This window comes from Solanum verrucosum, unplaced genomic scaffold (assembly GCF_900185275.1).
Source record: "Solanum verrucosum unplaced genomic scaffold, falcon-dt-bn FXZP01000106.1, whole genome shotgun sequence".
Taxonomy (NCBI): Eukaryota; Viridiplantae; Streptophyta; class Magnoliopsida; order Solanales; family Solanaceae; genus Solanum; species Solanum verrucosum.
The window spans coordinates 2,381,917-2,388,909 of NW_026020130.1; the positions used below are offsets into that span (position 1 = coordinate 2,381,917).

Below are 6,993 nucleotides of genomic sequence, written 5' to 3' on the forward strand. Positions count from 1 at the left end.
GGGGGACTTACTAATGAGGACCCTCATGATCACATCCACAATTTCGTGGATGCGTGTGGACCATTTTCCTTCAGGAACATCACTCAAGAGTCAGTATGACTCCGTTTGTTTCCCTTTTCTATATAGGGGAAGAAACGAAGTGGTTTACTAAACTACCAAGGGAATCTATCACTTATTGGGAGGAGCCACGAAAGTGTTTTATGAAAGATTCTACCCTCCCTCGAAAATGGTTAAGTTGAGAGATAATATTCAGAACTTCAAGAGGATTGATTGTGAACCTATTCATAAGACGTGGTTGAGATATCAAAAATTGTTGCTCCAATGTCCTACCCACAAGTTACCGGACAATGTGTTATTGCAATAATTTTACTAGAGTCTTGACACCGTTAACAAGGGTGTCACGACCAACTCATTTGGGATGGAATCATGAGACTACCATTTGACATAGCGTTGACGCTGCTTGATGAGATGACTAAAATTAATCGTGCATGGTACACAAGGGAAGATCAAGTGTCTCCTCTAAACCTCGGGCTGACCAAGGAAAAAATGGAAAGGAACCAAGAACGTGATAAGAATATGGCCAAGATAATGACCCAAATGGACTTGTTGACGAAACATGTCATGGGAGGTGGTTCTAAAGCTATGAATGTGGTTGGTGCAAGTAGTGGTGTGAGTCTTGATGACACACAATTCGAGGCCATATACAACGAAGAGGTACAATTCTTGTCAAACCAAGCAGGGGGTTCTCGTCCGAGCTATCAAAGGTTGGGCGAGAATCAAGGTTGGAATAGAGATCGTGATGAAAATAAAAAATAAAAATTTGAAATTAAAAATATTTTTCAAAAACAAACTTAAATTTTTTTTTGGAGGGGGGTGGGGGCTGATGGGGGTCGCGGGTAGGGGGTGGGGTGGGGTGAAAAAATAAAAATTAGAAATTAAAAATATTTTTTAAAAACAAACTTTAATTTTATTTTTTTGGGGGGTGGTGGTGGGGGCTGGCGGGAGCGGGGGGGTTGGGAGTGAGGGTGGGGTAAAAAAATAAAAAAATTGAAGTTGAAAAATATTTTTAAAAAATAAGCTTTACATTTATTTTTCAACAAAAAAATTGTAATTTGAAGTTGAAGGAAAGTTTTGGAAAATGTTTTCTTTAATTTTTGAAGAGAAGTCATTTTCCTTAAATTTGAGGAAAATGAGTTTATTTGAAAAATATTTTCCAAAATATTTTATCCAACAAAAAATGAGAAAATTGGAAAATGTTTTCCTTCATACCAAACACACCCTATGTTTCTTCAAAAATAACTAAAGGGTGTATGAAGAAAAATCAATTATTTTATTTGTAATATATTTGCGATGAATTTATTTGGGAAATTGACTCGCATCAGCAGAATTAGTAGAATTTGTTATTTGGAATGGAAGATTTTAAACATATATGTTTTTCGGGTTCTATGTTCAGTAAATGGTGTGAAAAACTATGCACCATAAAATTGTACCAATTTGATTGATGTTTACTAGAACTTTATGTGTAATGGCTTAAACTGGTTGTGAATATAATGTCCCTAAATTGCTTGTTTCAGCTATCACTAGTTGTATTCAGTGATTGTGGGATTGGGTATTTTTTTTGTTCTTCCAATGATCTATTTTTGATGTCATCGATCAACTTTTGCAAAAACTGTTTTCTAGTTTTGAATAATAGTAACTGAATTCTGAAATTATTAAATAATTTGCTTAATAATGACTAGTAGTAGTTGAATTAGTGACCCATTATATATGTTGTGGGTACAATTTCGGTGCTTTTCATTAGATATTGGAAAATTAGTGACCAATTTTCTTGAGGTCATGGTTGTTCTGTCCTTTATAGTAATTGTTGAGCCCAAAACATTCTTCTCGTAGTTATTACTTAAGTGGTGTCTGTTTCTTCTGATATAAATAATGTTGAGGTTGATGCTAAGCTATCATATTGAAATTGATTGTTACTGCTGATGTCCTAATTGTTGCTTGCAGTTATGATATAATTTTTTATTGAAGTTCCCTCATCTCGTGATGATAATCATTTGTCAAATAATACTGTGCTGAATATTATTACTCTTGCAGGTTTTTTCCTAGGATACAAACTTACAACAGAGTTCATTATCCCTCTCTGTTGCTTTTATCAATCGATATTATCTGTTGTTTCAGTGATCAAATTTTTATTACTCGTTAATTAATTTTCTCGCGTCAGGGACAATTATAATTTAGTAAAGACAGTGAGGCAAGCAATGGAGGGATTGACTTTTCAACACGAGAACCTAGATGGCAGGCGACTAATGCAACTGAAATTCCCTTCATAGGCAGATCTGAACCTCTCTTTCAATTGTTTTCAACACCTTGGTATTGTTATTAATTATTCCAATTCAGATCCTTATTTTTCACTATGTGAAGTCATGCCACATTGATTTTGTTTTCATCTTTACTTATCTTTGATGGGCTTAATTATTGAATTATATTTGAATGATGTTTCCTGGGAGTTGGTTTAAGAGTAAGAAAATTTTAGATGCTCAAGAAAAAAAAAATAGTTCTACCATGCAAAAATACAATAAACAGTGTGTATGTTGATCATTACATATATAAAGTTCTCTTGGTTTTGTTCAGATACCTTCCAATATTATAAGGAATATAAATCCTGAAATTGGGCATCCTTAGAGGATAGTTTAGGACATTATTACGTGTTACTCCCATGGCTGAATATTTTGGTTATGTGTAGATAGATGTGTACTACATATTGGCGTTTACTGATCTTTGGCTGTGTAGCAGAGTTGGTTATGGCGGAGGAAGTCATCGGAGAAGAGTCTGAGTGGTGAAACTGAACGCTCTGCCGGATCCATTTCATCCCATGATCGGGTTTCTTCTTTTTCAACTTATTTCTTACTTCCATACAATTTTACACTGTAACTTTTCCCCCAAACTCCTGCCTTTGCTGAAAATAAGAAGTGGGAGATGTACGGTACTAAAGATAATGACATGCATATTGGTGTAGTGCAGTCCTCATTTCTTGATGTATGCTTACTAATGTATCTTTATTTGTTTTTAAAGGTTCTTCTGAATCACAACATTCAATCACCTAAAGTCACATCTAAAACAGTTCCCACCGATGTAGAACTTAATGAAACTTTCAAGACACTATCTTCTAAATTATCATAAGCTCTTGTGAACAACCATGAGAATTAAGGAAGATTTGGTAAAGCAACATGCAAAAGTAGCCAAGGAAGCTGTCTCAGGTAGAACCTTATTTCCTATTTTATGTTGGAACTCGTTCTCTGACTTTAATAGTGGTCTTTATTTCCAATCATTAACAAATAGCAGTAGGATATTTGGTCCTTCCTCCATAGTTTTAATTACTGATCAAATAAGTTTCATACATGAAGCTACATAGCAATCAATTTCGTCTATCTTGGTAATAATTCAGTTTGTATCTTTTAATGTCAACAGAAACATTAATTAGTTTTTGTTTGTCTTTATGGTTGAAACAAAAGAGAAATTCTTGGAGTGGTATCTGTATATCTCAATACTGAGAAATACCTGAACACAACTCATTCATGGGATTTTATGGGGCTCATTGCTGATGAAACAATGGAAATCCCAGACTTTTACACCAAAATATAAGTTAATGTAATCATTGATTTAATTGATACATGTGATCATTTTTCTGTTCATTCAGCTCAAGCTATCTTAATTGCAACTATCCTTTTCCAGTTAGGTGAAAGATATGATCATTAGTTTAGGTCGGTCCCTTCATTTGTTGTGTTGTCACGTAAAAGGCTCTCATTTCAGGTTACTTTTGTTTCAAAGAGTAAAATAACGTAACTTTGAAAAAGTGTTGTGTTTGTCATTTAGGTGCATATGGTTGAACTTGGGGATAATAGTTTCTTTAGTATTCTGTTTCCTTTTCATCAAGTGTAGGATAAGTTTTATCACTCATCAATCAATTCTAGGTTCAATCATTTGCGAATGATCGGATATGTTTGCTTAGATTTTCTTTAACTCAAGTTTATTCAGTTTTTCAATTTATTCTTTGCATTTGTTGAACTCCTTGTCAATGTAAAATCATCTCTTTATTCACAAACTTATTAGTTTATCTTTAGCCGGCACCCCAGCTTCCTTGTTTCTCAAACTAATTAGATCTTAATGTTAAGCTCTTACGACATTTACTGAAACAGGAATTTGACCTGAATCTCCTAGTTTTAGTGACACCAACATGCCTCCGGTGCCAACTGAATGGAAAGGAGAATTCCAATCAGAGGAAGCATTCAATGTCTTAATATGCAACATGTTTCTTTTATTTCCAACCATTTCTTGCAGTTTATTGTTTTGTTATATATATGATAAGTGCAATAAGAATTTTATCTCATATAGGAAAAATAATTGGGGCAAGATATTAAATGAGTGGTTATGTAGCTGAAGCAGATGACCAGAAGACCATGTTCAATTTTTCCAAGGACACTACTAGTAATGCAAGTCATACACCTTCAACTGATGTTGGGAGTTACGTAGCTAATATAAATTACATAGGTTTGGCATCTGCAGGAACTAGAGGTGGTGCCCCAATGGCCACGATAGCAGTGTATGCAACTTGTTGGAGTTCTGGTTGCTATGATATTGATATATCGGCTGTATTTGATGATGCAATTAGAGATGGGGTGTATGCCATTTCTGTATCTTTGGATCCTGATGCTCCCCAATGAGATTATTTCAGTGATGCTATTTCTTTGGGGTCATTTAATGATATTAGTCGTGGTATACTTGTGGTGGACTCAACTGGAAATGAAGTAACCTCTGGTTCAGCCACAAATTTATCTCCCTGAATGATCACAGTTGCAACGAGTCCAAGATTTTACCTCTGATATTATACTATAAAATAGAGTTCGGCTCATGGTTATCACATTTTTTAATTAATTTACATGTTTAAGTAATTTTCAATATGTATATCCTCAATATGTTCTCATTTTTTGGGAGGGTGAAAGTCTTCGCTTATATAAAATGAATACATCTTCAAGAATCATACTTGCTTCTTAAGGTTATGCTGGATATTTCACACCCTATCAATTCAGGTGTAGTAGAAGGTACTCCCAATTTTTTAGATGTAGATATATATGCATTGAAAATTATATTGAAGTAGGGTGCGGAATTGGTAGTTGAGGAATTCATATTTTTGGTAGGTGTACCATTTTTGGTAGTTGAGGAATTCATATTTTTGGTAGTGTGGTAGGTGGTAGTGTGGTAGATGATAAATTTATCTTAAAGATTTTAGTATAATATTCTTTTTTCAAGAGTCTTAATTTTGATATCTCTTTAATATTATTTATGATATATACTAGATATAACATATCTTGGGTTCTTAGGTACATATATAAATTTTCATCCATTAATTGTTCTAATAGTTTTATATCTTCCATAGATTCTGTCTAATATTGTAAATATTCGTAGTTCATTTTAGTCTGAATTTATTTCTAAATCATACCATTCTATTATTTCGAGGTCTAAATCATGTAGGTCTATTTCATACCATTGTTGGTTTAATATATCTTCTGATCCGTTATTATTAAATATTTTTTTCCATATTATTCTTCTTAATTCAATTATTTCTATATCTTTAAGTATATATAAGATTAGAGTTTCATAGTTTTTTATCATTTCATCATGCATGTATGTAGTCATGTTCGTTGTTATGCAGGTTTTTTATTTTCAATTATTCATTCCTATCATATTCATAATTGATTAAATTCATATTAGATCATTATGAACTAGATTATATGTTTATCATGTTCTCTTGTCACTACTAGCATTGTACTTTAGCAGATACTTCCTTCTTATCAGCACTTCAACTTTGTTTACTCTCCTATATGGCTTTCCTCGCCTACTGGTTTCAACATTAGGATGACATAGTATAGAAGTTTCTCCATGTTTCCAGTGTGCTAATAAACTAGAAATCATGATTCAAATAATTCTAATACATAATAACTAATATAAATTTATTCAATCATGTATATGATATTCAGGAATATATGAAATTAGTTTTGCATATTTGTTGAACAATATACCTTTGCCTCTTGCTTATCCATGATATCTGAAGTTTGTTCCATTATCTATTAAGTATGAATATCTTAAATATTTGAGAGTGTTTTTAGGAAATAGTTTTATTGAATGCTTAAAGGTCTGCCTATTAAGTTATATGTACATTCCTTTATATAGAAAGGAATTTCTATCCTATGTCTACTGTAATGTACAATAATGCACGTACTATACTATTTACTGCACAATAATGCACATCTATCATACTTTATGAAAATATATTATCCTACACTTGTTGACTAATTTACATGATTTTATACTATTTGCTTTTGGCTTTTTTGGCCAAATATTTCTTCTTTGCTTTATCACTTTAGTTGTCTCTATCTTCTTTATCTTCTTATCTCTTTAGACTTTATTCTAGCTGGACATCTGGAATCATGTTGTCTTCTCCATTACATTTTGAACATAGATGATCAGGGTATTTTTGTCCAATTATCTTGCAATATCTTGTTAATAGTTCTGGCGAAATAAATCCTGCTTTGAGTGCTCTTGTCGTAGGTCTTTCTTCTTAGTTCTCTCGAATTTGAATATATCATTAACTGATCTCTAGAGTAGTAACTCCATATAGCATTTCCGTTCAAATAATTATTTGCTAACTCTTGTATAATAGTTGATATACCAATTATTCTTTTATTGGCATAAAAACTTGGTATCTCTATTTTTTGTATTTCTTCCTGTTGTCCAATATCATCAGGTATAATCATATCTTTGGTTAGTCCTATTTTAAAAACTTGAATTGGGGGTTTTATCTCTTCGTATAATATCTCCGCTGGTGCTGTATAAAACTTTACATAAAATAAATTTCCCTTGGTAACTCTTTTATATGTAATGAATGCCTTGTCTAGTTCTGGTATTCCACTTATTTCTTCTCCGTCGTATGTGTATACG

General features: G+C 32.7%; 1 pseudogene; it reads left to right on the plus strand.

Annotated features, from left to right (window-relative positions):
* Window positions 1-426: 426 nt before the first annotated feature.
* Window positions 427-6,617, plus strand: LOC125827318 (subtilisin-like serine-protease S; annotated as a pseudogene).
* The last annotated feature ends 376 nt before the right edge of the window (window positions 6,618-6,993 follow it).